This window comes from Sus scrofa, chromosome 15 (assembly GCF_054392235.1).
Source record: "Sus scrofa isolate SSC_HxYL_T2T_F1_AM1 chromosome 15, Sscrofa_HxYL_maternal_Yorkshire_Landrace_v2.0, whole genome shotgun sequence".
Classification (NCBI taxonomy): Eukaryota; Metazoa; Chordata; class Mammalia; order Artiodactyla; family Suidae; genus Sus; species Sus scrofa.
Window position 1 is genome coordinate 152,639,297 of NC_139397.1, and position 22,988 is coordinate 152,662,284.

Here is a 22,988-nt window from a genome sequence, read left to right on the forward strand (position 1 = left end):
GAGACCTCTCCACTGTGGTCACTGGCGGGGTGTGGGCTGCCTCTCCTGCTGGATGGGCTTGTCCATCTTTTGCTGTAAACACAGCGCCCACACCCGGTGGTGTTAGCTGATGTCCGCCGAGTGTGTGCACAGGGCTCTCGCTGCCTAGAAGCCTCTGGGGAGGTCTCAGAGCAGAGGGTGGCCTTCACAGGGCCCCCTGTACCCTGCCTGCACCTGTCCAGCAGGTGGGACCAGCCCAAGGCATCACTCACTCCCAGAACCACCCAACCCCAGCGCACGCTGGCTGTGGGCCGTGTACTAGTCTGGTCTAGACCCCTCCTGCCCCCCCCACCCTGAGAATCGAGGGTTCCCACACTGCTGCACCAGAGCGCCTCCATCAGGACCCACAGTTGCCAATCCCACTAAGAGCCTGCCCCCGAGGCAGCAGCGCACTGAAAGATCGCCCCAAAAGATGTGTCCCAGTCCTAACCCCTGGTACATGTGCCTGTGACCTCATTTGGATGAAAGGGTCCTTGTGGGTGGGGGTAAGGTAAGAGTCCTGAGATGAATACCCAGTGTGATTGGACGGGCCCTACATCCAATGACAAGTGTCTTTATAAGACGAGAAGCTTCGGAAGAAAGTGGAGGGGGGCACGTGAATCTGAGGCGAGAGGGGGCGTGGCTCTAAGCGTTGCCCGGGATCCCAGAGCAGGAGAGAGGCGAGGGGCCACCTTCCCACGGTGCTGGGGGTCACGGCCCTGCAGACACTGGTTTCCAACTTCCGGCCTCGAGCTGTGAGGAGATGCACGGCTGTTGTCTTCAGTCCGCCGGTGTGAGGTCATTAGTCACAGCGGCCACAGGACACTCATACCTGGATCCTCTGCGGTCCTGCCCCCTGGCGGCCACCTCCCTCCGCCGCCAGAGGCCAACGTGCCGCCCCAGATGCCCTCCCAAGACTGCCATTCGCTCGCTTCCTTCCTTCCAAGGCCACTCGGCCCTGCACCCTCCCTCGTCCACCTCTCCTCTGTCCCCTCGCTGTCCTTGAGCTCCCCAAGGCACCTTCACCCACCGGCCCGGGAACCCACCAGCCAGGGACTTGGTGGATTTCAGTCTCTTCACACGGGGAGCCAAGCAGGTGCACAGGGAACACTGGTGAAGCAGTGAATGAGACGTTCAAGTGCAAAAGCAAAGCTCCCGTAGGCCAGGCCAGTGGGAGAGCAGGGGCGCTCTCATTGTCGGGGCTGGAGACCCCCAAGGCGCTGGGTCTCCGGCACCGAGAGTCACGGCCCCGCATCCCCTCGGGAGGAGAGGGACTCAGCCTCACGAGGCTCCGGGAACCGCAGACTCACTCGGATCATTCGTTAATGTGCAGAGGAACGTTGCCCCCTGTGCTAAATATCCCCTTGTTTTCGTGTGGATCCGTTTCAAAAATTAAGTGCAATAGCAGATGGGAGGCATGTGATATTTTCTCAGTAAATACCGACCGGGGCTGGGATCGGCGTCCATGCCAGCTGACCTGCAAGTGGAAGGGCCCCGAGGGCTCTTTACGGCTAAAATAATGAGTTGTAAATTTTTGGTGCTGCTGCAGTGGGGGCCTGGCTCTCAGCTGCTCCTCCCTCCTCCTGTTAATTACTTCAGCGGAGGGAGCCGGGTCAGAACTCCCACCAAGGTGATTTAACTTACAGGGCTGCTCCTTGGTATTCAGGAAGGTGTTTTTCTTATCCACAGCATCTCTCGTCTGAAGCCAAGAAATTCCTTAGCGGGGAAGGCAGGGGGACGGAAGGCGAAGCCACATCTGGGCGCGCGCCTCCGAGTCCCAGATGCAGGCAAAGTGCCCGGTGCCCGGGACCCACACCTGCCCACTCCGGGCCCCCGCAGGGCCGGGTCTGGGCTAAATGTAGGAAGGGGCAGGGGGCACGGAGCCCTAATCCTCCTGAAGGGGACATGGAGGGAGGGACTGACTGTGACAGCCCCTGTAGGAAGCTGGGAGACAGGCTTATGGAGGCTGAGATGTGCACCGCTAAGGGGCCACCCAGGCAGTGGACCACAGGGCACTGCCTCTGCCAAGGGGACAGCCCTGGGCCGTCTATAGCCCCCCGACGGTGAGCCCTGCACGACCCCTGCTTACCTCCACCCCCCGCCTCAGGGTCTTTGGGCTCCTGCCTCATGACCACCCTCGCCAGGACCACGAGCTTGCCAGCCGGGTCCTGAGTCCCGTAAGAGACACGGGTTGTCACTGGCCCTTGGTGACGGTGACTGGCTCGTCTAGTTAGGGGTTCCCTGGGTCACCCCGCCTCCCTCAAGCCCTCGTCTCTGGGCTGTGCCCTCCAGAGCTACGGCTATTGCTCAGAGGTGGTCAGAAAATGCCCCCGCCCTGGAGTAATGGCCCGTGTCTCACCACTGACGTGATTGTGGTCACGGTTCCAACAACCCCACATGCCTTGGGTGCAGCCCTGAAAAAAAAAGTTCTCCATGTCTTAATTCCCAGACCCTGTGCCTGTCACACAGCAAAGGGGACTTTGCAGGTGTCTCCACCTGGAACACCAGACGGGGGCCACATGTGTCGGCTGTGCAGTTTCCGATTCTCTCCCTAACCCTACCGGGGTCTGCGGCCTCTGACCCCAGGCACACCCCCCTCCCTACCATGTGTCCCCCGCCGATGGGCTGCCCTCTCTGTGCCTTTTCTTGCCAGTTTTCTTTCCTCCGCAGCGTCCTGAGGATCCTGTGTCAGGTCCACGTGGGCTTGGCCACCGTTGGGGCTCTGAGCCTGTGACTTTCTCCTGAGGGCATCCGACTGCGTGTCTTTCTCTCTCGTCTGCCGCTCATCCCCCACGAGGGCCCCTGAAATAACTAGATGTTTCCACTTTCCCCACCAGCAACGGCTTGACACGCGGCGCCTCCGACAAGTTGCTCCGTCTCTCCACGCACACGCACAAAGACACGCACACATGCACACGCATACACGCGCACACAGACACAGACGCGCACACACAGAGTCTGGGGAAGTGTTTTTTTAAACCCACTGACCTACATTCTCCTGTCGAGCAACGATCCAAATGGAGAACGGCTCTGAGGGCAGCGCTGCCAACAAAAACAGGCTTCCCAGGGCGCCCGCGCTGCCCTGGCCCGGCACAGGCCTGCCCAGCCTCGCCACCCACTGGCCTTGCCGCACAGCCTTCCAGGCTCCTGGGACACCTCCTCCTTGAGGCCCTCCTGCCTCCCTTTGCCACCACAGGGCCTTCGGCCCGGCTCTGCCCTGAGCCTGTGGTTCCTGCTCACCTCCTTAAACATTCGGTAGCTCCGACCCTCATGCTGGAGAGGCGCACGCTCGGACTGCCCACTGGCAGGGGGACGCTGGCAGGGAGGGCCCGCACCCGCTCCCCTGGGTTGGAAGTTCTAGAGCAGATTCTGCATTCAAGCAAGTGCAGACCCTTGAATGTGGGATGCGGTGGAGAGCGCCGGCGCCCTGGCAGCTTAATAAGCCCCTTCTGGTTAATCAAGCGGCCGAGAGCCTCGAGCGCCAGCTGCCTCGTCTCTAGTGGGGAAGGCAGGTCATTATTTTATGCACATATTGTGAGGCTTCAGTATGTTCATAAAATAAGGACCTGGGGTGACCGTCACCGGAGGAGACGCTCATCAGATGGACAGGGGCCAGCAAGGTGCTCCGGACTCCTCTCCCAGCTCCTCGGAGCTCCGTCTCCCCATTGGTACAAGGGGGTACCCGCTCCTGTTTCACTCCCAGGGTGGCGGCGGTGAGACCCACGTCAGGTGGTGTGTGAGCGAGCGTCTCGGCCACGGCGAGCTTCCTACAAATAGGAGGCGTCCCACCGCCAAGCCGCCACCTGCAGCCCTTGGGGACAGAGGGCTTATTCTGAGGTCCCCACCGCCCTTCCCTCCGGCGTTTGCTCATTCAGGGAAGGGAAGGATGGCCCTAGCCCCCCGGATGTGAAACGTCTCTGTCCACGGGGTCAGCCCCACGGCTGGGGCTGCAGGCTCCCGCCCCACCCAGGATGCTCTGGGAGCGCCGTCCTAAGGAGCCCGCAGGATGTGGCCTGTAGTGTGGGCCTCCCTTTGTCCCCCCCAAGCCTGGCACCAGCCCCAGCTGTAATGCCACCGCCGCTGGAGCCCGGCTCTCTGACCACCCAGTTCCTTCTCAAAACACCCCGACAGTTCCCTGGACAAACATGCAGGGCCCTTGGTGAACTGGCCTGTGACGGCTTCCAGGAAAGTCAGGGCTGTGGCGAATTTGTTTAAAAGTGAATTCATGAAGCTGGGGCCTGACTGGCCACCCGTGCCCCCCCGTGCCCCCAGGGGTGGGATGGGGGAGCCGAGGCCTCATTGACAGGCCGCAGGGACACGGGGCCGGGTCCCTGGTGCCCCAAGGCTGCGTCCGGCGTCCTCCCCAGACCTCTGCCCACAGACTCATTCCCCCTCTGCCCCGAGGCCCCCGCCCGGGCCTGGGCAGCCAGTCTGTCCAGGACTTCACGGTGCCACAGCTCCAGGAGCTGCTTCTCACCTTGTCACCAAGTACCCATGATTTTGTAGGACAGCGATGCTGTGTCCCAGAAATCAGATATGGATTATTGTGCAAGGGATGCGGGGACCTGAAGAGAAAGAGAAGCAGCACATCCTGTAAATTGTCCACAAACACACACACGCCATGCACCACACGCACACACACCATACACATCATATAAACACACAAATACACACCACACCATGCACCACACACACACACATGAACACACACATGCCACATACAAACATATACATGAGGCACACACCCCACACCGTATGCACTCACACACACACACACACACACACACACACACACACACACGGCGTTGCGGCCCCTCCCCAGTCCTGGGGAAGAGAAAACTCCTCCAGACCTGAGGGAAGACGGCTCGGAGAATGAACAGTTTGGGCGGACAGGGGGACGGAACCCCCCAGGGCCCCCCCAGCTTTCCTGCTCCTTTGCTTGCGGGCTTTCCTGTCTCTCCTTTGCCTCCGGCCTCTGCCTCTGGTGCCACCCTCCTCGGCGTCCACCCCCTCAGCTCCCTGTCCTGCCAGGACCCACACTTCGCCGGGTGCCAGGCAGGCAAACGGGCCCCATCTGACCTGGGGAGGGCGGGGAGGGGGAGGGCCGAGTCCAGAGCCCCGGAGCCCTGGACCCCAGGACCCCAGGACCCCAGGACCTGGGTGGACGAGGGATGGTGTCAGCAGGAGAAGTGGGGCCGACAGGCCTGAGGCAGGAGGCCGGGGGCCAGTGGGCAGCCCTGCTGGAGGCGGAGGGTCACCCCCCCAGGGTCCACGCGGCCCAGGGTCCCAGCGCAGAAGGCACGGCCTTGATCTGCAGGCCTCGTCCTGCCCTTTCACAAAGAAAGCAGCCAGAATGAGTTCCCTTCTAAAAAGCACTGCGTTTTTCCTGAGCTCAGTCGCCTTGTAAACGTCTTGCAGGCTTTCCAAGTGGTGTGTGTTTGTGGTGTGTGTGTGTGTTTGTATGTCTGTGTGGTGTGTGCGGGCACGTGTGTTGTGCGTGCATGCGTGGTATATGGTATGTGTATGCATGTGGTCTTTGTATCTTGTCTGTAGATGTGTGTGTGAGTGGCGTGTGTGTGTCAGGCTGGGTGGCAAGGGCTCCAAGTCACTGTGGCACACGCAGAAGCACTGGAGAGGCAGACGGTGACTCGAGGCAGCTGGGGGACCTCCAGGAGGAGGACGGGACTCTGTCACCTGAGTGGCCCGAGGGGTGACGGGGCCTTGGCGAGCACCGGCACAGCGAGGAGGGCAGGGCTGCTGGCGGAGGGCGGGGTCTCGGGTGTCCCCAGGAAGGGGTCAGCTGAGGGAGCAGTGGCAGGAAGGTGGGCCTTCTGCAGGCAGTGGAAGGACCCCACAAGACCTGGGACGGCGGCCGGCTGGCGCCACCCTGGCCCCCACCCAGGCCTAGGCCACCCATAAGCCCATAGGAGGTGGCACTCGGGCCTTGGGGTTTCCCAGGCCTGAGGCCAAGGCTTCCCGTGAGCACCTGGCAAGGGGCCTGGAGAACAAAGAAAGGGCGAAGGTCAATGTCAAAGAGGGAGCAGACACACCTGAAGCCTTCCTGTGACCACGCATGGCCTGGAGGAGACCTGGACCCGCGGCCACTCGTCTCCACCGCAGGCTACAGGGCTGGTGTCAGGCTGAGACCCCCGTGGTACGTCCCAGGAGAGACACGGGGCCGGGAACACACAGCCCCGCGCCAGGCCAGGGTCCTGGGAGGGCTTGGCCGCCCACAGAGGGGCTCGGGCTGGCCCAGGAGGGCTGCTGTGTCCTCACCCGTGACAGGGGAACAATAGCACCTTCCTCACAGGTCATCACACGTGACAGATGAGATGACAGTAGAAGGAAAGTCGCCCAGCCAAACACTGGGGCCACATTGCACCACTGTTGTCATCCTTCACGATAACAAGTTGCGGCCACGGGATGCTCTTCAAGAGTCCACTGTCATCCCCGAGGTCAGGGCTGATGGACCTCTCACCTGCACTGTGACCCCCACTTGCACATTGACACCCCCCCACCTGCACGGTGACCCCTCCCCTGCACTGTGACCCCCCCACCTGCATGGTGACCCCTCACCTGCACTGTGACCTCCCTGCCTGCACTGTGGCCCCTCACTTGCGCAGTGACCCCCCACACATGTACAGTGACCCCCGGCTATGCACTGAGGACCCCTAAATCCCAGGCACCCCCCCCCCATGGGACAGGCTAAGCGGAGCTCCCTCTCTCCCCAGGGCAGTGTGGGGAGGAGCAGGCGTGAGGGAGGCGGGAGGAAGGCGGCCAGGGCCTGGGGGCATCTGGGGCATCACAGAGGAGGTGTCGGGGGAGCCATGCACACGCAGAGCGCCCGCCTGGGCCAGGGCTGCAAACCTGGACGGAGGCACAGAAGTCCCCGAGGGGCCGGCAGGGAGAGGGACGGAGGCAGGGCTTCCAGGCCTGCAGCCCCAGGCTCCAGGCTCCGGCTGCTGAGCTCAGCTGGGCTTATGCTCCAAGTGCACCTGCTGGGCTGCACCTCCAGGCCCCTGGGGTCCTTGCTCCACTTCCCACCTGGCTGGCCCTGAGCCACCCTCCATGGCTGGGCACAGCTGTCTTCACCAGGGGCCCGTTGGAGGTCGTTACTTGTGCCTGTCACTCCCCTTCCCTGCAGGTCACCTGTGAGAAGGACCAAGGCAGGAGAGAGGCTGCACCTGCGCTCCTGTGTCCTCCTGACCAGCAGGCAGGACCCTGGGCCTCAGCGGCGGGAGCCGGACTCTCCTGTGCCACCTGGTGGCTGCCATCTGCAACTGCGGCAGGCCTCCTGCCGCCCGAGGCACTCTGGGCCACTTGCAGGTCCGCGAGGCTGCGGGGGCTCCCTGCTCACCCCAGGCAGCATGGCCGGCCCTCCACCCCACGTGGCTCTTCTGCAGCCAGGGCGGTGCCCCCGGGTCTGGATGGCAGGCAGGGCTGCTCTTGCCCTGGTGCTGAAGTTGTCTGATTAGCCCCAAGCGCCCGCTCTTCCCACGATCTTCCTCGGCCCCCGTGCCCTGCCCTACTCGGCACCTAGCGTGTCTCAGGCCCTACGGAGCAAATCAGAGGCCCACGAAACCCAGTGCACACACCGTCCCCAGGGCCAGAGAGCCCGCGGGCCCTCCCCCACCCCAGCCCCGTCCACCTAGGAAGGCCCCTGACAGAGGGTGGCTTCACACCCCCTTTGCTCCAAAGTCTTGGACTCCTTCGGCTGCCCAAAGATGCCATCCACACGGTCCGGCCAGGCCGACGAGCCTCCGCGTGCAAGTCCCCCTGACACAAGCCCCTGATGACCGAGGCCCTCTGTGGTCTCTGCTGCCCATCTTGTGTTTCTAGAACTCGCGGCTGCGGGCTGAACACTCAGCACACGTGGAGGGGCGGGGTCAGGGTCCAGAGGGACCAGGGTGGGCCCAGAGGGGGTGGGGGGAAGGCCCGCCTGGTGCAGAGGCTGCCCCGGGAGAGCCGGTGATGACCACGTGCTCGGCCCCAGCGCCCGTGTCCTGTCCACACGGACCAGGCTGGGATCTCAGAGCCCCTGCAGGCTGCCCGTCCCAGGGTCCACGAGCTTCCTTTGCTCACTCCTGGTGTCCCGTGGCCCCTGTCCCTGCTCCCAGTCCAGGAGGAGTACGCAGACCCCTACCTGCACGGCCCCAGGGCCCCAGGCACCCTAGGAGGGGAGAAGAGTGAGAGGTCAGGGCAGGGGAGACCAGTGGTGGTCCAGCACTAAACACTCCAGGGACCGCAGACCCCACAGCCTTGCAGGCTGAGGTCCCCATCCAGGGGTGCCCTTCACCCCAGCCTGGTCTCTGGAAGCTGGGACTGATTGCTGCCCAGCTCCCAGTCTCGATGTGTGCACAGGTGTGTACACAAGCTGCCCAGCCCCCAGCGTCCATGTGTGCACAGGTGTGTATATAAGCTGCCCAGTCCTCATGTGTGCACAGGTGTGCACAAGCTGCCCAGCCCCCGTGTGTGCACTGGTGTGTACATAAGCTGCCCAGTCCCCAGCCCCCGAGTGTGCATGGGTGTGTGCACTTGCAAGGCGTGCACAGCTGCCTTTGGTGTTTTCACAGCTCCGGTGGGGGGAGGGGCTGTGGATTACTGTGTCTTCTACTGACAGGGGGCCAGTCAGAGGACCCCAGGTCCCGCACGACCCCTAACAATGACGGTGTCAGGGCGTTCTCTGCAACTGTGTCCCGACACACTAACTGGGGAATGAGAGCTCAGAAGAGCCCAGGAGTCCAGGTGAAAGGTGACCCCCCCCCCCAAGAGCCCCCACCATGGGCCCAGCGTCTGCCTGGCTGGACCAAGAGCATGTCTGCCCTGTGCCTGGGGGCTGCATTGAGGTGGGCAGTCAACTCATTGCTGGCCATCGGACCAGGAACCACAGCCCTTGGCACAGCCAGCTCCATGCAGATGGTTACAGCTGCCAATCTCAGGGCTTCCTGTCCCCTAGCAGCACCCTGGCAAGGACTGCCCTGGCCACTTGGCGGGTTTCTGCCGCCTGACCCCCTGGCAGAGGGGAGCAGGGCCTTGATGCCATCACTTCCAGGAGGTGTCCACAGCCCGCCTGGCCCCCACAGTCTTTAAGGGCCCCCAGATCTATGTTTTCTCTCTTGAATTTAAGAGAGAGAGAATTTGAGCTGTTGCACTAGGGTAGGCCTGGGTGAGCACCACAGAACATGGGGCTCTGACATGTCCCATCGCAAACACATCTGTGTAACTTTGTTCGGTCTATCATGGCTCCATTTTCAAGTATGTTTCTGAGCATCTCCCTGAACAAGAGGCTCGTGGAACCAGGGATACCAGCTCATCCCAGGACTTTGCCCAGTTCCTGCTGGTTTTATTAAAATTTCTGTCTCCTGGAGAAACCCAGCCCCAGGCAACCAGGGTAGTTGATCAACCTACATAAAACCCACTTTGGGAAAACCGTTCTGACAAATTATTTCCGTACCGCATGTCATTTCATTCTTCCTTCCCCTTCAGACCCTTGATAGAAAAATAAACAAACAAACAGGAAAGAGGAGTTCCTGTCATGGCTCAGCTGTTAACGAACCCAAGTAGCATCCATGAGGATGTGGGTTTGATCCCTGGTCTCGCTCAGTGGGTTAAGGATCCAGTGTTGCCGTGAGCTGCGGTGTAGGTGGCAGATGTGGTTCAGATCCTACATTGCTGCGGCTCTGGCATAGGCCATCATCTGTAGCTCTGATTTGATCCCTAGCCTGGGAACCTCCATGTGCCGTGGGTGCAGCCCTAAAAAGACAAAAAGACAAATAAATAACAGGAAAGAAACATAGGAGGACAGCTGCTGGACGGTTGAGCCAAGCTAAAAAGCCCCCCATTTCGGGGGAGGGAGTGGAATGGGAGTGGGGGTGGATTGGGGTGGTCACTCATTGTCCTCAGGAAGGGAGCTCCCCTGGGGAGTCATGGGCATCCGTCAGAAGCCTCTGGGACCCTGTCCAGACACCAGAAGACTCCTGGATCTCCAGAGGCCAAATAATTCATGAGGCTAATATTTCATTGGAGACTTCATAGTTATTTATTGAAAAAATATCTTCTCCATTAGGAGGGAAGGGACGAGAACTTCCTCCTCCTCCTCCTCTTCCTTCCTCCCTTCCTCCAAGCAGCTTGGCAAGGAGCTGCCTTCCATCCTGTCCGGGGGCCCTGGGGCCCTCTCTGTGGCAGATGAGGCAGAGTTCCATCCCAGGTTACTTCACAAAGGAATCACCTTGGCCTCTTGCAGCCCCTGGCAAGGATGCCGCTGAGCTGTGCCACGCCCAGCATGCAAGGGCTGTGGGGAGATCACTTTTTCTAGTGGACACGTTGACCTATTTTTTAAACTTCACATTTATTGCACTCATAGCATAACAATAAGATGGAAAAACATCTAATTTAAAAACACCCACAGTTCTCTCCACCCTAACAAATTGTGTTCATTTTTCTCTCTTTCCTTCTGGCTGTTGTACATGCCTACATATAAATGTTCCGGAATTATAATTGTGGTGCAAATAGGAGTCTGAGCTCTGCTTTTTTCAACAAACACGTTACTTTTAGTCTCCAAAATTCCTTCAGAGGATGGGTACACGCCATTCCAGTGAGAAAATGTGCATCCATTTACCTGCCCTTTCCCCTAATTCAGACGTCGAGAGCAATTCGAGTTTCTGCTCTATGAAGAATGCCGTGCTGAGCACCATTGCGCACGTGGCCTTTGCTCTGTCTGGATTATTTGTTGACCTCAGTGTCTAACAGTGACATCTGGGTCAGCTGTCCCATGGCACGGCAGACTCCTTTGAATACCTGGAAGACAGAAAGACACTATTTGCCATTGTGGCTGGACGTAAGAGGACACGACACTGATTTTGTTTTTGTTCCTCCTTTATAAACACAGATGACTACATGAACCATATGTAAAATTAAGAATAATTGCAGGGTGAAGTCAATGGGAATGTCAGAGCCAGGACCTCTGAAAAGCTTCTCTGCATAAGCAGTGAGAACACTGGCAAAATCATGAAAACGCCACTTTTTCAGAACTCTGGAAATTAATCAAAGACATGCAACAATCCAGGGGGCCTTTATTCAAGAAAACGGCTGAATCTCAGTAAGAACAGAGAACTTGGTGGCGTTTCCAATTGTCCTATTCCTGTCTCCCTCACCTCAGCTCTCTGGTAGCCTTGAAAGTCCGCAGGACCACAATCTCCGTGAAAACCGGCAGCCTGGCAGGCACTACAGGTGGCAAAACCGAGCTGAAGTTCCTCCAGAATCCCATCCCCAAGAATTATCATCCCTCAGCCTGTTTATTCCAGTTTCCTAGAGAATGGCAATTATTTATCATCACAGCAGCGTGAGGTGGTGACAAAAATTAGGGCAAACAATAAGATGACTGAAAAGCTTAAAAGTAAAAGCAGGAGAGAGAATGAAATGTTCAGAATGGGGCTTTGAAAAACCAGTGTGTGTCCCTGGGAATCTGGAAAGCCACAGGCATATGTAAGGCTGTGTGCATGCTCGAGGCTAGGCACATGCCCAAGAGAGACCTGATAAGCCCCTGGGTATCATTCCTGGCTGAACTGATGCTCTGTGCAAGCAGGAAGTCAAGTTTTATGCAGAGTTGTAACTTGCTTTCCTGAGAGTTAAAGGATTACCGCCAACACACAGAGCCCCTCAGGGAAAGCTGTGAGACTTATGGGTTTCAGGAAGTTAAGAAACTCTCTTCCCAATCATAAGCTGCCCTCTAAACTAAGCACAGCCTTCAGTGGTCACATATGACAAATAAAACAGAATTAGCTCAGAAAAGATGCTAAACAAGCAAATGGCAACAGCAGCAACAGCTAACCCTGAGGAGGAGATCTGATTTCCAGAGTTGCCATATTATATTATTTAAAAATTCAGTTTTTAACAAAAAGATAGGAGGCAAGTAACAAATAAATATGACCAATGCAGAGGAGTAAAAGTAGTCAGCAGAAATTGTCCCTGAGGAAGCCCAGATATTGGAATTGCTAGACAAAAAATTAAACTCTTTTAAACATGTTCAAAAAACTAAAGGAAATCATGTCAAAAGACCTAAAAGAAAACATGAGAATTTTGTCTCACCAAATAGAGAAGACCAATAAAGAGATACAAATTATTTAAAAAGAAGAACTGCATAAAAATTCTGTAGTTGAAAAGTACAGCAACAGCAAAACTTCACTTGGGGGACACATTTGGACTATAAGCACAAAGACTCAACCAACTTGGAGATAGTCAATAAAGTTTTTGTAGACTGAGAACAGAAAGAAAAAAGAATGAAGACAAATGAACAGAGCCTCCAAGACCTAAGAGACACCATCAACAGAGCATTCACAGGTTGAGAATCCCTGCAGGAAAGGAGATGGAAAAGGGGACAGAAAGAACACCTGAAAAACAATAGACAGAACTTCTAAACTTGATGGTAACCCTTAATTTACACACCTAAGGAGCATGACTAACCCTACATAGGTTAAACTGAAAAAGATTCACACCTAGACACTTCATAACCAAACTGTCAAAGCCAAAGATAAAGAGGCATCTTGAAAGCAATAATAAAGAATCAACTCTTCACATACGTGGGAGCCTCGAGATTGACAGCTGATTTCTCATCAGATACCCCAGAGAGCAGAAGGCATTAGGATGACATACTCAATGTGCCACAAGGCAAAGACTAACCAATAATTTTATATCCAGCAAAACTATCCTTCAAAACTGAGAATAAAGGAAGACATTCCTAGACAGAAAAAATTAAGAGAATTTTCACTAACAGAACTGCCAGACAAGAAACACTAACGGAAATTCTTCAGGTGAAAATGATAGAAAAACACTCAACAACTGAAACCCACATGAAAAAAATAAAGAACACCCATAAAGGTAACGACATCAGTATACATAAACCACAGTATGCAACGCAGCTTCATAATCCTTTTTTCCTACCTGATCTTCAAAACAATTGTATTCAATAATAATAATAATAAAGCTGTGTTACTGTACAAATAGGCAATTTGTATGAGAATCACAGCATAAAGAAAGGAGAAATCGATGGTTCTATGTAAGAGCAAATTTTGTATATTAAAATTAACTTTGTAGCCATCTGAACAATATTGCTACACATCAAAATGTTAATTGTAATCCTCAGGGCAACCACTAATAAAATGTCTCAAAAAATATAAAGGAAATGATAAGAAAACGAATATGGTACACTGGAAAATGCCTCTTCTTTTTTTTTTAAGGGCCGCCCTTGCAAAATATGAAAGTTCCCAGGCTAGGGGTCAAATTGGAGCTCTGGCTGCCAGTTTACACCACAGCCACAGCAAAGCAGGATCCAAGCCATGTCTATGACCTACACCACAGCTCACAGTAACACCAGATCCTTGACCCACTGAGTGAGGCCAGGGATCCAAGCCACATCCTCATGAATACTAGTCTGGTTCATAATCTGCTGAGCCACAACAGGAACTTTGAAAATACCTCTTTAATACACAAAAGAAGGCAGAAACAGAGAAACAAAAAAGAAAAAAAAAAGAGATATAAAGAATACATAAGATGTGTAGAGAAGGGTACCAAAACAATTCAAAGGGAAAAGCACAGTCGTTTCAACAGAAGGTGCTGGGACAATTTGATAGCCACAAGCAGAAGAATAAAATTACACTCCTACCTCATATCATATACAAAAAAATAACTAAAAATGGATTAACCTACATGTAAGAGCCAAAACCATAGAGCATTTAGAAGGAAATGCAGGCAGGTATAAATCTTCACGACTTTGGAGTTTAGGCAATGGCTTCTTAGATATAACACAAAAAGCACAAGCAACCAAAGGAAACAACAGGTAAATTAGACTTCATCAAAGTTTAAACATTTTTTGCTTTAAAGCACACTATGAATAAAGTTAAAAGGCAGCTCAAAGAAAGGGAGAAAGTATTAGCTAGTCATCTACATGATAAGAGACTAGTGTCTAGAGTATACATGAAAGGCTTACAACTCAACAATGAAAAGACAACAACCTAATTAAACATGGGCAGAAGGTCTAGATAGACATTTCTCCAAAGAAGATACACAAATGGTCAATAAGCACATGAAAAGATGTTCTGCATAAGTCGTTTAGGACATGCAAACCAAACCGCAAAGAGATACCACACCTACCAGCGTGGCAGTGGCAAAAGATGAACAGTAACAAGTATTGACCACAGTGTAGCCGAATTGGAACCTTCGCATGTTGCTGGTGGGAATCTAAAATGATGGCAGAACCCTGTTGCAGCTTCTTTGGAAAACAGCTTGGAAGTTTCTCAAAATGTTAAATATATAATTACCATATGCCCCAGGTAAATTTCACTCATGTGTCTACTCCCAAGAGAGAGGAAACGTGTGTGTGTGTGTGTGTGTGTGTGTGTGTGTGTGTGTGTGTATAAAAAAAACTTGCCCATGTATGTGCATAGCAGCATCGTTCATGCCAGCCAAAGAGTGAAAACAGCCCGATTTCCCATTGACTGATGAAGGGAAATATAAAACGTGGTCTAGCCACACAACGGGATTTATTCAGGCAAAGGATGAAGTACGGATACGCGGTGCCACGTGGATGAGCACTGAGGACATTGCGCAGAGTGAAAGAGGCGAATCACAAAAGGCCCATATTGTGATGCCATGTGTACGAAATACCCAGAGTAGGAAAATCCATAGGGCAGAGGTTAGGTGAGTGACTGCCAGGGGCGGGGGGTCGGGGGGACGGTGAGCGTAACTTGTGGTGGGCATGAGCTTCCTTCTCGGAGTGTTGGAAATGCTCTGGAATTAGATTCGGAGCGATGGTTGCACAACTTTCTGAATACACTAAAAACCACAGAATTATACAGTCAATGGGCGAAAACGCTATGTACAGCAGGATCTCATTTTATTAGGAAATGCATCTGTGTATTATGCGCACTTAGAAAAATAGGAAGGGATACATAATAACCTATCAACAGTGGCAATTTCTAGGTGATGGGAATAGAATGTTTCCATTTATTTATTTTTCTAATTTTCTGCAATAAGAATACAGTGCATTTATTTTTAAAATGAGAGAGACTGATTCTAATTAAAAACAAATGCAATGGCGAAACAAATTGCAAGGCTAATTCCTATGTAGCCAAGAAATAGATCATCATCAGCTGCCGGAAGCCTTTCTTTCCTGGTTACAACCTCCTCCTATCCACCCACCTGTGAGGGTGGCCACTGTCCTAACTTTCGTAAGGACCATCGCTGCTTTTTCTGTTTATCCCAAACACGTCTAACTGGGTTTTGAACTATGTATTAATGGAATTGTACCCTGTGTATTTTCTGGTTCCTGCCTCTTCAGCTCATCACGTTTGCTGAGTTCCTCTACATCGCTGCACGGAACGTGATTGAGTTCCTTACCCACTGAATAAACATGTCACCACTTAACTATCCATTATACACTGAAAGACATTTGGGGGTAATTATGAATACGGCTCTGAAGATTCTGGCACATCCTCCTAGTCCCCAGGGGCACACGCTCCTCTGGGGCACATAAGAATGACGCACCAGTTCACATGGGTGCATGGCCTCACCCTCACTAGAAAATGCTGCCGTCTCTCAAGTGCCTGAAACAGCGTGTACCCCTGAGCCATGTGTGAGTTCCTCCTGGCCCACACCCTCAGAGGCACCGGGCATTGCCACGCTGGTTTGTTTCTGTCAGTCTGGTGGATGTGGGGGGCACCACGTTGTGGTTTAATGTGGATTTTCCTGACCCCTGAGGAAGTGGGGCACAGTCTCATTCATTTACCGCATTTGAAGGTCTTCCTTTATGAAGTTCCTCTTAAGAATTTTGCCCATTTTTGTCTCCCGGATTCTCTGGGTTGTAGTGTTGTTACTTTGCAGAAATTCTTTGTGTATCCTGGACCTGAACTCTTTGTAAGTTACCTGTGGGCCATCATGTCTCACTCTGTGCCTTGGCTTTTCACTCCTTGGGGAGACCTTTCAAGGAACTGGAAGGTTGCGCATTTGCTAGAGACAAGTGCAACTAGAGACAAGTGCAACTATGTTTCCTTGATGGTTATTCTTTCTGGGTCTTATTTAAGAAAAGACTCCCTGCTCCAACGTCATGAAGATCATTTCTGTATCATCCTCTGAAAACGTTATGCTTTGTCTTTTGTTTTTAGCTTTTGATCTGCCTGGACTTGATTTTTGTATGTAATGGGGGTAGGGGTCTATCTTGTTGTTGGAGCCATGTAACAAATACCTCACAACTTTGTGGAGTAAAACAACCATATATTATGCCCACAGATTTTGTGAGTGGGGCATTCATCAAGGGCCAGCAGGAGAGGGGTTTCTGTTTCTTTCTTTGCTGTCCCGCGATGTCTGGCTTTGGTGGAACTTTGGAAGTCTGAGAGCTGGGCCCACCTGAAGTCTCATTCACTCGCCTCTGGGGCATTTGATGCTGCCTGTCGGTGGGAGATCTCGGTTCCCTCCACATGGAGCGGGCTTCTCAATGGGGTAGTGCTGGCTTCCTCTCAGCCTGGGGCGAGTTCTTCTACATCGTTTCAAAGGCAAGCATCCTGTGAGGGAGAGCATGAGAGCCAGGTGCGTGTTGTCTTGCCCCGTACGCCCGAGCCTCAGCAGCCCCCAGCGTCACTTCTGCACCTGCCGTTGGCCAAGGTATCAACCAAGGTCTGCCCTGGTCCAAAGGAAGAGAACACAGACCCAGCTCTCGAAGGGGGTGTATCACAGTCCCACGGAAAGGAGGGTGTTTGGGGTCTAAGATACAGAGGTGCAGCCACCTTTGAAAAATGGCGTCCAGCTCCACTTTCCCTGCGAAGGCTCAGGTGTCCCGGGAGCATTTACGGAAAAGTTTATCCTTTTCAGTTATCAGAAATGCCTCCCCTTACACGAAGGATGGGAGGTTCTGTTTTGAGACGTTGCAGTCTTTTCCCTTGTTCTATTTATCCATCCCTAGGCCAGTTCACACTATCCTAATTATTACAGTAAGTGTAGATGTTTCATAGGTCATGTACCCACTGTGTGGGCGTTTTTCAAAAATGTCTTTATTTTTCTTCACTCTTCATGCTTCCATATGTATCTTAGTGTTATTTGGTGTCGAATTACACCCCCCTCCAAATAAAAGCTGTAACATTTTTATTGGGATTGCCTGAAATCTACATACTTATTTGGGAAGAATTTACATCTTTACCTATTAAGTATTTCAGATGCATGTATCCATCCTCTCATTTATTTGGGTCTTTAAAAATATTTTCATAGGAACTCGTATTTTTCCTCCACAGAATTATTTTGCATTTTAAGCCTATTCCTAGGGACATACCTTTTAAATGCTGTTTAAAAATACTTCTCGGAGTTCCCCTCATGGCTCAGCAGTAACGAACCCAACTAGCATCCATGAGGATGCAGGTTCGATCCCTGGCATCACTCAGTGGGTTAAGATAAGGTATGGCCGTGAGCTGTGGTGTAGGTCACAGACGTGGCTCAGATCTTGTGTTGCTGTGGCTGTGGTGTAGGTTGGCAGCTGCAGCTCCAAATGACTCCTAGCAACTTCCATGTGCTGTGGGTACAGCCCTAAAAAGATAAAAAATTAAAAAAATTTAAAAATACATCTCTTCCTGTGTCTTTTAATAGCAATGTATATGGGTAGAAATGTAATTGATTTTTGTATGTTGATATTATACCCAGCAACTTTGTTGGATTATTCTAACAAATTCATCTCAGATTCTTTAGGGTCCGTCAGGTGTACAATCATTACATCTGTTAACCATCACAGTTTTGCCTCTTGCCTCTTACCTCTTGTCTATTCCTGGCTTTACCGCACAGGCTGGGGCTCCCAGGACAAGGCTGACCGGACGCAGGGGGAGAACACCATTGCCTTCTTCCTGGTCATAAGGAAGAGACTTTCATTTTCTCTGCATTAAGAATGATGTTTAAATGCAGATCATTTTGCTATCATGCTAAACGGCTCCCTTCTATTCTTAGATTGCGAAAGATTTTGAATAGATGTTGGGTTTTACAACAGTTTTGTAGTCCAGGATGTGGCCACCTGTCTCCTTTACTCTGCTAATGAATTTCTACATTAAACTTTACCTCATTGAGATAAACCTACGTGGTCTTCCTGCTTAAGAACAGTGACTCCTAATGACCCTGTCCAGACCTGGGGGTCTCTGCCCAGGTCTTCCTCTGTGCCTGCCTCAGCCTACCTGAGGATGCTGTCTAAGAAACACCTCAGTATGTCAGACAGGTTGTCCACAGAAATAGGACGAGTAGGGGGTGGGTGTGTGTATGAGTGTGTGTGTGTGTGCGTGCAAGTCCTAAGATCTGCAGGGTGAGGGGCAAGCTGGAGACCAGGAGATCCAATGGGTGAGTCCCAGTCTGAACGCTGAGTGGTTCAAATCCCAGGAAGAGCCAAACACGTGGAACAAAAATATTACTGAGTCCAAGCTCATACTGCTCACCCCAGGCCAGGCCAGTAAACTGAGAGACGAGTTGTTGGGGCAAGAATAGCATCTTTACTCGGAAAGCCAGCCAACCAAGAAGACAGTGGAGTTGTTTTCCCAAGAACCATGGATCTGGACTTAGAATTCTGGCTTTTCTTATGCTAAAAGGGGAGGGATGTGGTTGGTTGCTGCAAATTTCCTGGTCAGAATCCTTTGTTCTTGCAGCTGTCCCCACAGATCAGGTCAAGACATGTTCCTATAAACCTCCAACAAGACAAATGTTCTCTCTTCTGCAACTTTTTATCTCAGTATGAATGGAAAAATGTTATACTGTTAAAGGTCACAGCCTTGAGAAGGAGCGAGTCTGTATATTTCAGCCTAGAGGCAACATTCCTATCTGTAGCAAAAAGGGAATGCCCAGGTTAAAGTGAAAGAAACAGATCCAATATGGAGTCAGATTTGTTCTCCTCTGCTATAAAACCTGTACTCCAGTTCAGAGGCAGTCAGGCAAAAGGAATTCCATCTTTGTAGGAGAGGGTCCACCATTTTTTTCCTCTTTGGGCCTTCGACTGATTGGGTGAGGCCCACCCATATTAGGAAGAGCAATCTGCTTTATGCAGTCTATTGATTTAAATGTTAAGCTCACTGAAAACACTCTCACAGAAACAGCCAATACAAGGTTTGATCAAATATCTGGGGACCCCCATAGCCTAGGCAATTTGGCGCACAGAATGAAGCATCTCACCTGGGACAGGCATTTTTACTGCAATTATTTTTTGAACTGTCAACTCTGCTCTTAGATGAACCAAAAGAAGATGCTGCTTGGAGTTCCCGTCGTGGCGCAGTGGTTAATGAATCCGACTAGGAACCATGAAGTTGCGGGTTCGGTCCCTGCCCTTGCTCAGTGGGTTAATGATCCGGCGTTGCTGTGAGCTGTGGTGTAGGTTGCAGACGTGGCTCGGATCCCACGTTGCTGTGGCTCTGGCGTAGGCCGGTGGCTATAGCTCCGATTCAACCCCTAGCCTGGGAACCTCCATATGCCGTGGGAGCGGCCCGAGAAATAGCAACAACAACAAAAGACAAAAGACAAAAAAAAAAAAAAAAAAAAAAAAGAAGATGCTGCTATTTTTAGCCCATGTGTCCCCCTGTTTCCTCAGATCCTTTTCTCCTTTGGAAATAAACAAAAACCACCCAAGTGAAAAAAAGCAAAGGCTGTTTTCCCAGAACTTGCTCTAGCACCGTCACCAGGTTTGGCACAGACTCTCGGCAGGCAGAGGAGCAGGGAGTTCTGCGATGGACAAGGGGATGGCCCCAGAACTACACGTGGAACGTTCCACGGGCTTGGTTGGGGCGCTTATTGGGCTTGCTCTGGTTGGTCCCCATTTTGAAGCAGGGACAAAAACTAGGGAAGCTGTCCGTTATTAGCCTTGTCCGGATCATTTGGGGCCGATTGGTACAGAGATGGATGTTTCACTTTCTGAATTGTCACTAGAGACAGAGGTCTGACCTCTGAAAACAACTGTGGACAGCAGCTGGCTCCCTGGGCTGATGACTGTGGAGAAGGGGCTGGTTTCCTGGGCTGGTGGCTGCAGAGTGTGGGTCAGAGCTCTGTGTTCGTATAGGAAGGTCTGGTCATTGTCCATTTGTATAATCAGCCCATTGCTCATTAGCAGGTGACTAGAGAAACATGAAGTCCACTTGGCGTCCAGCCTGGATTATGGGTTTTCAGCTGTAAAGTCAAGTCAGAGTCAGGCGTCTGATTCAGAGATGGGACGATAATTGCTAAACTATCCAGATTTACCTAAATGTTTTACACATGACTTCCAAGAAAGGGTCTGAATGATTTGAAGACGGGAACTTTGTTTAGGGGAAAAGTATTTTTAAATAATGTAGATTGAAGTTTGAGGACATAAAATATTCAAGGTCTCTAACACACTAAAGTAAGCTTTAATGTGGTCTATCTCTACTATGACACCGACGTTCACTTACTTGGAAAAAAGAAAAAAAGCTACTTTTTCCAAAAAACAAAAGTGCGGGAACCACCGAGACTGGTACAATTCAGGTAAATGACTGTACTTAACCATGATTTTAAAATACATATTTTAATTTGTGCAAACAGCTTTCATCTTCTTTTCTAAACATCACACAGCACTTTTCTACAATTTTGGATTGAGTTCATCCAGATTTCCTGGAGTTTATCAGCCCAGAAACGTCCCTTCCAGGATGCTTGAGAGGTATTTCCAGAGCAGCAATCAGGGGTGAGCTTAATTAGAGAGCGGGGCGCCCAGAGAAACCTCCAGAGAGGGCATCTTCATGCCCATCCAGCGAATAGGCAAATAAACCCACCTCCGGGGGGCTTCCCTGCCACCCTCCTCTCTGTGTGGCAGCCTCTTGGGAGTTATGTCTGTACACGTGAGTTGAAGAAGATGTACGTTCTCAGAGGCGACGTCAGATCTGGAGTGAGTGACCAGTGCTTCTGAGGCCGAGGAGTTGATTGCCTCACAAGCCAGCCACCTTCCAGAAAGACATAGAGTGGGCCTCTGAGCCTCTGCCTCCCCGGGTCCAGGCATTTCACAAAAGCAGGAGGTCGGCTAGGGCCAGCCTTGTGAGAAACCCACAAGCAGGGAGGTAGGGGCTCTGGGCAGCCTGCCCCTGACCTTCGGGCCCGAGGCTCCACCGCAGAGTCTGGGCCCAGGACAGGCGGGGGCAGCCCCGGGCGCAGCGCAAAGCCCACGAGTTCCTCGGGAGGGTCTCGGCCTCCTGCTCCACCTCCGCTGTGGGAGCTCTGTCTGGGGCTCCCCCACCACACCCACCGGGGGAGGGGACCCTGGGGCCCGTTTCTCGGGGCCTCCCGGGGTGCTGGTCCCAGCGGCGCTCCGGGAGAGGCTGGTGCTCTGCCATCAATTGTGTTTCCCCCAGCGCGCCTTCAAGCGACAAGGTTTTTGCCAAATGCGAATTTTCTCATTTAACCCTTTTCTGTCCCATTTTCCACCAAACGTTAGCATCCCGGCGCCCACACTCCCGTGTGTGTTTGGAAGAGAGTGGGCCTCCTACGGCTCTCCTGTGGCTCATGGTTTGAAGTCACCTGTGTCACACACGGAGCCCAGATGGGGCCCCCTGGCCTCCAATGAAAGCTGCCTGAAGAAGGGCCGCTCCCTGCACACAGGAGCTCCTGCCTGCACTGCAGCAGCGGGTACCCTCAACATGCACTAGCGAACCTGCTGGGGGGTCCCCACGAGGGGTGCAGGGGTGAATCAGTGGCCCTCCAGGGATGCTGAAGGCTGCTGGCCACCAGGCCTCAGTGGGACTCCAGCCCAAAGGGGCCCATCAAGGACTGTGTTCCTGGAAGCTTCTAGGTCCTGGCTCAGGGTCCTTGCACCTCTGAGCCTCTAGAAGTGCCACCCCTTACGGCCCTTTGCTGCCCCTCGCTCACCTCTCTCATTGCGGCCACCTCCTCCCCTGGCCACCCACGGGGCCCTCCTGACCACCTGAGCCCCCCAGGCCTTTTCCCCCTTCATTTAAATACCCACAAGCCCCTCCCATGAAAACGGCAGACAAGAGACCTGGCGCAGTGGGCGCGTGTCCAGCGATGGGCTGCCGGCCCCGGGGTGGGGGATCTGTGGACCAGCCCGCCAGGTCACTATTCCACAGAGCGGGCCTTGGCTGGCCCCGCCGGACACCACGCGCTCCCACCCGGGACAGGCAGCCCAGTTAAAAGCCACCTCAAGTAATTCAAGGAGAAACACTCGCCCTGGCCCCGCGGGATGGGTCAGGGGTGGCTAGGGGCAGGGCCGCGGTCAGCAGCAGGCTGGGGGGCTGGGGGGCCCCCCCAGCCCACTGTTGGGCTCCTGTGCCTCAGGGTGAGCAAGACTGGTTCTGCTTCGGGGTTGGAAACCCACTGCTCTGCAGTCTCTGCCCCACACCCTCTGCGGCGCTCACCCCCAGCCCTGGGCTCCGTCCAGCTGCGGGGAGGCGGGCACAGCCCTGAGAATCTCTTCTCCTTCGGCCCGCCTGCCCGACACTGGCACTGGGCTTTTTTCCGGGGGTACCTGGGGACTGTCACCTGCGCAGGACCAGAAGGGGTAGGCAGGCCAGTTTATGATGCATCCGAGGCCCATTCCTGAAGGAGACGCCAGCCACCCCCTGGGGAGATCACCCTTGGTCCGCCTGGTTCCTGGGGTGGGGTGCAGTCAGAGCAGCTGATGCCCGCGGTCCTCCAGACCCTCTGACCCTGTGAACTGTGCCTGCTTCACGGGCAAGAAGAGCCCGAAGATCAGGAACAGCAAGCCCCCCCCGCCGCCCCCAACGTGGTCCCCACCGTCCCCGGGCCCCCGAGCGATGGGAGAGGCAGGGCGCTGTGGAAACCTAAGCTGAAAACGTAAAATACAGTGTGAGGCTGATTTCTTAGCCTGTCGAGAGGGTCAAAACAAAACCAAAAACCCCCGAACAAAATGGATTTCGCAACTGCAGGAGGAAGCAGCTTTGTAGGTGCCCAACGAGAGTCTAATTAGAGACTTCAGCTGGAGTTTTGCAAAT